Source organism: Chaetura pelagica, unplaced genomic scaffold (genome assembly GCF_000747805.2).
Source record: "Chaetura pelagica isolate M959 unplaced genomic scaffold, ChaPel_1.0 scaffold531, whole genome shotgun sequence".
Taxonomy (NCBI): Eukaryota; Metazoa; Chordata; class Aves; order Apodiformes; family Apodidae; genus Chaetura; species Chaetura pelagica.
The window spans coordinates 2,192,175-2,201,060 of record NW_009952362.1 but is presented as its reverse complement, the minus strand read 5'-3'; the positions used below and the strand labels follow the sequence as shown (position 1 = coordinate 2,201,060).

At 37.8% G+C, this 8,886-nt stretch overlaps 1 protein-coding gene across 2 annotated transcripts in view; it reads right to left on the bottom strand.

Annotated features, from left to right (window-relative positions):
• The window catches only part of ADD3 (adducin 3 (gamma)), a 59,911-nt gene extending 51,599 nt beyond the window's left edge, over nt 1-8,312 (bottom strand). For both annotated transcript variants that reach the window (XM_010007904.1, XM_010007906.1), the window contains exon 1: nt 8,265-8,312. The gene's annotated coding sequence lies outside the window, so the exon portion shown is untranslated. The remainder of the gene's footprint in view (nt 1-8,264) is intronic.
• Nucleotides 8,313-8,886: the final 574 nt, after the last annotated feature.

Here is an 8,886-nt window from a genome sequence, read left to right as displayed (position 1 = left end):
CTTCCCCCCCCCCCCCCCAGTTCCTAAAATTCAGAAACCTATGATGAACTTTTGAGGAAAAAAAACCAACTTACATTCAACCTCAATATGAACTTTTTACAATGAAGAAACTTAAGATGTATTTGACCCATACACAAAGTTTGACATTAACTACATTCTTCATGATGTCACGATTACAGAAAAAATAATTGCTTCCTTGCATTTAACTTTTCCATTAAATTACATTTCATTTCCGTTTCAGTTCTGCAAGCTGAAGGGGAGGAAAGACACCAAATTAACTGCATGTCCACCATTAGGCTACAGACCATCTATTCCAAAAGTACACATGCACTTTTCTCAAAAACATGATATACAATGTATGCACACATTTACCTCTTCTGTGGTTTTTATTTGTTTCTAATCACACATACCAACCTGTCTGCACAGACCTGCTGGTCTGTTGTGCCCTACTTCTGAAATGCTTATAATATATGGAAATTGTGTTTGCCTGTTTTCCTGCTTCTGATCCTGAGTAACAGATCACAGTTGCGAGATCAGTCTTGTCACAGGCAGTTACCTTAAGATCTGTTGGGCACATGTTACCCACTCCTGGAAGTTTTTTTATTTTTAAATTTTTTTTTAGGTTCTAAAAGAGTATCTTCTACAAACATTCCAATTTGAGACAAATTCTCAAAACATCACCTGTGGAGCAAAAATGAAAATATCTCAGGAAAGTCTACTTGGATACAAATGCTTTTGCTTTCATTCTGCACCTTATCTTCTCTGAGCACTTCTTTTACACTAACTCATCTATCAGCTCTCCAGTCTGTCTGGCAGGATGTCAATTTCTGCTGTACTTGAAATTATTCAATTTAAATGATTTATTGTAGGCTCTTGCATCTTTAGCAAGTTATTTCTCTGAATATCTTTTGGCCAGACTTATTATACTTTAAAATTTAATTTGTGAGAGGAGTTTTTTGTGTGTTTTCTTCCTTTCTATTTTCTTTGGACACCATTTAAAGTTTTGAAATATGCCTCCTTGATTTAAGAGATTTCTTAACTCTGCTATAAAACCACCTTCTCGCTTAAAAAGTAGCAACAAAAGAGAAAAAAAAAAAAATCAGAAGTCTTTGATAGGTGTTTTTTTATCCAACTTTTAATTCAATCTCTGAAGAGTCACTTTGCTACTTGCAGACTTCAATTTCCTTAGAACAAGCACTCGCTTTTATGACTACCAAAGGCAAAAGGCTGGCATGGGAATTGCAGCATTCAGTTCCCTGGGTCATATTACCGGTGAACTCTCAGTTCAACCAAACACAACTGTAATTCAAGTTTCTACTTATTGGGAGCTAGGTAAGACCAGCTTTGCTATCCTAGACCCCATATGACAACATACTGAGCATCACTGATGCCTTCTGAAGACACTGTCTTCTACAGACTATAGAGACCAATGTCCTCCTTGGAAAACATCCATGAAGTTACCTCCTTCTGTACCCATATGTTGGCAGGTTAGTTCTCCAAACACAAAGGCAATTTGTTCCATGTATTATAAGCAAGACTGAAACTCTTGTGAATTATAGTTACGTTTCATAATAGCATGTGTTTCATAGTTATTTTTCTCTTAATTTAAGGTATACATATTCAAAGACTGCAAAGAGAATGCAAAGAAAGGGTTTTCTTTTGTTGTTGTTAAATTGCAATTTTGGGGTCTTGACTGCTTCAGCTTATTAGAAGAATTAACTCACTTTAAGTTATGTTCTATGTCAACTATAAACGGTCTCCTGCTATCCTTACAATTAAAGATGGTTAGCAGAGAATAAATACATTTGATTCAGTAATCATCAGTAACTGATTTGTGTAGTTGACTACTGTTAATCCAGAAACATGGAGAAACAGAACTTAAAATTAAGGTAACTAATTATAGGTTACTCCAATTACTTACATAGACAAACTTCAAACTGAACTATTTGACATGAAACCCTACATATCTCTCTCTACCTTGAGGTGGAGGTGCCAGGCAATAGAAGCAACTGTTCACCACTGAAAACAACTCCCAAATCCAGATGGAGCATGAAGAAATCTGGTTAACACTTATACTATGTTAGTGATCCCCCCCCCAACCAAGACTCTCCTCAGCCTAAAGATGACACATGACAAATCACATTTTCCTAGCACTCCATGCTGATAACCAGAGGAGACTGTAATGTTGGAAAGTCTTTGTTAACAGTGAAGGCCTTCAGAAGAACAGAATTAAGAGAGAATCAGTTGCAAATGACTGACATTGTTTTAACCTGACATGCCAAGGTACACAACTAAGCCAAATCTTAAAACTAGTTCCATATTATTTTCCATGAGGAGTCACTGGTCATTAGGAGAAGAGAAAACATTCGTATTATTACACCAGAACTGTCAAGAAGTAAATCCAGATTCAGCAGAGGGGAAACAAAAAGCTGTATGTTTATTAAACTGACTTTCTAAATATCAACATTTGCTAAGGAGGTCATAATTACTGAGTACAGTTCAGTAAGTGAAGAAGGAAAAAATCCTAAAAACAGAGGCTCTTGCTGAAATTATTAAATTGGTATTGAGTGAGAGAGTTTTAAGATCTAAAACTGCTTTGGAAAAAGTTCCATTTTTAAACACTTATTCTTCATTGACTTATGAATAAAACCAAACCAGACTAGGTTGGATAAAAACCCAGCAATCTCCACTGTAAAGTCACAGTGATGAGCTGACACACATGTAGCTACATTTTTTTATGCTCACAAAGATTCAGCATTTATGAGTCTTCAAGGATAAACTGACTCCTAAGCTGTGAAACTATTTTAAAAAATTAAGTACAATGTAGTAAAGATAGGGTGAGACATTTAAACCCATTTTGTTAATAGCTACAATGCTAGCAAAATAGAATGGTTTTGCATTTGGAAACAATATTTAATTTTAAAGCTAGATCTGTTCTCTTGTTGTTATAAGCTTATTGATTTAAAACATGCCAGTCTGCAATTTGAATCCACATTTTCAGCTTTAATTCCAGCATCACATAGAAAGAGCTGAAAATCCGATCACCATGTCACAAGCTACTGAATACTCTTCTTCCAGAGCTGTTCTTCATTAATACATAATTAACAGGATTTGAGAACACAATCTGTACCACTAACTTGTAACAGCCTGCTTTTGTCAACTGAAAAATGGGCAAGTTTTTTGTCTGGTGAACTCCAGAGCTTTTCCGTGCTCTGTGGCATCCAGTCCCTACAACTCGCTCTGGAAATGCCCACTAAGCTCCTCCAACCACTGCTGCAATCAGAGACTTCACATGAATGCTGTCGTCTTCCTCCTCCTGCCTTGCATGGAACTGCTTTATCATATGAACTGAGGAATTTGACAGGGAATGAGATACAGAAACTTATCTGCTGCCAGCAAACTGCTTCCAGGATACAGGCATCGGAAAGGGAAAACGGCAAAGAGCAATCCAACACTCTTCAACACGTTACAGTGACTTGTGGGAATAAAAATGCAGGGCAAGATCAACAATTCAGGATTTTAACATTATGAAAATAATGCCCTCTAAAGATATGCTGGCTGAGAAAGCCTGGGAAAGCCTTAATTGCCTTTTTCCTTACTCTGCAACAGAAGCAATACCTCCAGAAACTCTGCACAAACCCAAGGATCAGCAGCATGTCTGAGGAAGCAGGATCTTTACAAGTGCCTTATTCACATTTTAAAATGCTGCATGAATTTAAATAAGCCTTCCATACTACGGATCACAGAAGTAGCAGCAATTCTGAAAGTATCCTAGGGTCGTGTCTTCTTGTTTTGCTTTAAAAGCTTACTCATCCTTTACTACTAAGCTCTCCTACAGCTTTCCATCATCCTGAGAAGCTGTCCAAGTGCTCCAACTTAGACTGGTCATGCCAAAGAAACTTTGGTTTTGGCTCAGCTTAGTGCTGAGGATACAGAGAACCAGGTTCTACTTTGTAAGAGCAATCTATGTTGAAAATTAGGCAGTTTTAAAAATTATACTAAAGATCAAAACACAATCAACAACCACACAATCCTTTCATATGTATAATAAAGAAACAGGAGCTAACAAATGAAGCAACTGCTTTTTCAGGCAACAACTGTATAAACATTGAATAGGATCTCATTTTGTCTTTTTTATATTCTGATTACTTTAGCTTGCACAATATATGTCCCACATTGTACTTCATTTGTTTACGAGTATCTGGGCAGAGCTCCAGTGCTTTGATGAAACCAGTCACAGTTCAGTTCAGCCTGAGAACTACCACCAGCTGGGAAAGCTGGAGAAGTGGAGGAGATACTGCACCATTGTCACGTCCAGTACAGGACAGGGCTGAGACCAGCCAAGCAAACAGGAATCAAGTTCCCGTAAGTTTCTTCACTTAAGAGATAAGAAGTCCAACAAATTAAGGACTCCAGAAAAAATACAACCACATTCACAAATGTAGTTATATTTTTTCAGTCTAAATGGGGAAAATGCAGTGCAGATACAGTGTAAATAAATATTACTGTCTGCAGCTACCAATAATTAGTGAGAAGATTTAAGTCAACGACTCAGACTGCTCTGCATTGAAGCTTCTCATGCTAGGAACAAAAAAAGCTTCAGACTGATTCACTGTAGAGAACGGGGTATCAGATGACACGATTTTATGAAATGTGCAGGAGCCTGTGTGTTTAATTTTGGTTTTGTTATCAGACTTCAACTTCTTTTTGCAAATATTTACTGGAAACAGGCATTTAAAGCAGAAATACACTCATATCACATACTCTGCTTCATCAGGATTATCAGTATGAAGAGCCCTCACCTGGGCAACTTAAATGGCCCCAGTTAAAAAACTGGCCAAAATAAGAAAGTTCAACCTGACCATGGGGCTCAGAAGGGACAATCAAGTGACGTTTAACAGGAAGATCAGGTCTCTAGGGCACTGAAGTATGGTCCTGTCAGGGCTGCTAACTGATAGAAGACAGAATATAATCTGTCCGTGTTTGCAAGAAATGCAGTAGACCCAGAATAAAACACTAAACAGCTTCCCTTGCTCAAGCCTCGAAATGTGTGCCTAAATGGAGTCCTTTCTGACTAGAAAGATGAGGACTGGTTGGAAAATGGAGACAGACATGTTCAAAGATGCATTCGGGGGGGAGGGGGGAAGCACTCAAAGCATGCTTAAAATAGTCCCAACAAACAACATCTAGCCTCTTTCTAGGCTCAGAAAGCCCAGGGGCTCAAAAGCACCAGAACTACAGCAGCCTGGTTAGAAACATGACCTCCACCAGTGCATCACGGTCATCCTGTAGAACAGATATGCCCCCACACTGTGTGTGTGCACTCAGGGGACACACTTTCTGTAGGGCAGAGACAAAAATTCTGGTCAACTCCACATTGATAAATATGCAAAAATACAGGTAATTGTCCTACTCTGTCCTATCCTGACCTCTTACTCAGTACTGTGTGTAAGAAGTTGTAAAAGTCTAATTTCTACCAAAATGAGTAATGCTACCTGGGTTGTAGAAATGTGATTCACATCAGAGAAAGGCATAAAAAAATGCCATTATAAATAAAATCAGCTTTACAAACTTGCTGAATCCTAGAGTTTTGTGAGATAGTTTCAGAAAATGGCCCTATCAGGTTCCTCGAATGTTTTAACAGTTCAAGGTCTGAGCCCAAGCACAGCTTGCTCAACAGCTATGAGCCAATGCTGAATTTTATTTAGCCAGGTTAAATGGTTCAGGGTGATGCTGCCAGCCTCTCTTTCAGGGAAAGCTTAGGACTTTTATTATATTTTTTAAAGAAAAAAAATCAATTTGAGTCATAAAATTGAATAGAGGTTTAGATTTATCTTGCATCTTAGTGAATATTTGTACCATTTGCTTTCAGACTGTTCCTTAGAGCAGGAAACAAACAGGCAGTCGCTCTACTCTGTTCTCCCACCGGTATAATGCGAGCACCAGACTGAAGTTATTGAATAAGCTCATAAACCCTCAGGTTACATTCTTCTTCATCTGCAGCCTTGTCTTTCAAGTGAGCTCTACTCTTATTAAAAGGACCAGAGGCTGTCCTCAGGCATACCCACTCTTTGAAGATGAAGCCTCAGCTCCATTTTATGGAAAAGACCTCTCAGCTCATACCTTTGCCAAACTGCATAGCAGGTTTAAACAATCACACAAGACAGTGGATTTTGATTCCAGGCTCCTCTTACTCAGTCACAAGTTTTAAAAATAATATTTTTCTTTCTGCTAGGGTACTCCTGAAGTAAATGTTCCAAACAGTGATGATCCAAAGGCATTAAAAAAAAAAAAAAAAAAGTTACAGCTTAAACAGCATGCCACAGATTATGAATAAAGAAACCCTTTCCATATGGAAAAGTTTTTAAAGTTTGACATTTTCTTTTCAATATGTGTTAATCACAAAGACAGTAGTGAATTCTGACTGCTTTAGACAGAAGATAATCTAAACTCCTGGGATATATTACACCCCAAAAAAGTAATTGCAAAGAGGGAAGAACAAACCTATCGTTTTTTAAAACTTAACGATTAACCGTGTTTTCTCAAATGGCTGGGAAAGTCAGCAGTTCAGAGCCAGCCACATGTTACTTATCAATGCTTCAAGTGCAGGGTGAGTTAGAAAGGCCACGTCTGGTTCCTTTTGAAATAGGGAAATATCTCTTTTGAAGTTTTTCTGAGGGACGGATGGGGGAGAAAGTGTCAGGAAAAGGATCTGAGAGGTTTTGCACAGTGAGGGGCAAAAAGACGTCTCCAGTAAAATCTCATGTCTAAATTGGGCAAAGAGATAGGAACCTCTCCCTCAGCATTGAAGACGCCAGATAAAAAAAAATAAATAAAAAAATCTGAGACTTGTATCTTTTTTCCAGCCACATATGAATTCCTTTTTATGCTTTTTGCCAGCTTCTCATCTTACCAGGAGCCTGCAGGAGAGGCCAGTAGAGCACCGAAGGGAACATAGCCACACTGGGGCTCTATGTACAGCAGTCTCCCAATTTTCCAGAAAAACGACTTGCCTTTTAAACATTCCAAACATCACAGAAGACCTCAGTTTAAAAGGTGGAAGTGATCATCTGAACTATCTTAAAGCAAAGCCAAAAAACTAAAAAATTACTCCGTTTATTGAAATAAAAGTTATTATTGATTAATGTGTCATGGCTAATATTGCTATTTTGCTCTGGGACAGGATTTCTCCCCTGCATTTTCAATTCTGTGCAAATAAATAATCTGATAAATTCTGCGTCACCTGTAACATCAGCATAACTATCCACTGGCAGGTCAAGAACAGACTCATTTCTTTTTTACCAGCACTTTAAGTTACTCTGCCCTTTCTTTTAGATTTTCACACTTTTGAAGACACAAATTAAAAAGAAAATATCCACTATTTTTTCCCTCAATCAAAAGGATTAAATAAATACTTGACATCAGTACTCACCAAGGCTGCATGAAAGTAGGAAATCCGAGAAATTACCTCTACATAAACCATACTCTTTATCTATAGCAAACTGCTTCTGCACATGTTGCATGAGCAACCTGCACAGCTAAAAACATGCAAGATTAGCAGTAACTTTTTAAGGGGGCAGAAAGCTCCACAGATCACTACATCATCACTCACAAGTCACAATTTCATACACTCTTAGTGGAAGGAGGTAGCTCAGCACTGTTCAATTTGAGGTGCACAGTAGTATGCCGTTATTTTTTATTAAGAAAAGCCTTTGTCTTCACACTTTGATAAAATGATGTTTTGATTCCATCCTTGCTTCTGCCTAATAATCTTGCAGTTGCAAGATATGGGTAGCATTTAACAGAAAATAATCACAGCAAAAAGCAAAAAGGAACTGAACTTTCTCCAACTCAAAAAAATTCCCCAGAAAGAATCCTAGTTAGGTGTTAGCAACAATATTATTTTAATATAGTCTTTTTAGTTGCATAACAGGAATAAACACATAAATTGTAACACTGTATTAGTTTAATCAAGGACTGAGGAGCTGTAGAAAACAATGGTGGGAAAAAATCCCACAACACTTCAGATAAGAGATTAGGCACTAAAATCCCTAAAAGATTGCACTGCAGGAATGTTTGCTGCCTTTTATTATAAAAATGAAGAATACAACACAATATATATACTAGCTATACCATGGTAACACTTGTAAGACACAATACTCAGAAAGTGTCTGAAAAAGGACACTCCTCCCTCTTAAAGTCATTACAGTAAATAACGAGCAAGAAGACAGCCAAGAATTCAGACAGTAAAATGCTTTAGGTACCTTGAGTTTTTCCAGAGCTCTCCTTTGTTCTAGTAATATAGTTGACCTGTAAAACAGAAGAAAGATTACTGACTCCTGGTAGGCTTGTCAATATTACTGGAATATACTGTACACTTAAAAGTCAAGAAATCATTGACATTTACTTTCTTGAACTCTTCAAAATATTTAATTGTATTGCATTTTGCTACCATATAATGCATTTTTCATATAAAAATATCCTGTAGATGCCTCATTTAAGAGCTCCTAGATGGGAATCAGGCTATTTTGCCTCATGCACACCGAGTTGCAGAACAGAAAGCCAGCTCCAGCCTACCTGCTGCATTTTTTAACTAGAGCATAACAGCCACAACCCACAACTCCTCTTCCAGCCCAGCAGAAGATGCCAGGGGAAGGAACACAATACAGCTCTTTGAAGGCTGACAGCTGCCCCAGTGCAAAGTTCATAAGGAAACAACCGCCTTGCTCTGACCCTTTCCCACCACTGAGCAGCTACAGGTTTTCCTCTTGCCTTTATCTTCTAACATGAAAGTAAAATGAGTAAATAAAATAGCAATTGTTTACTTGCATCATCTTTTGTATTCTCAATCTTTGAGCACAAGTGATCCTCAATCTAACCTGATAA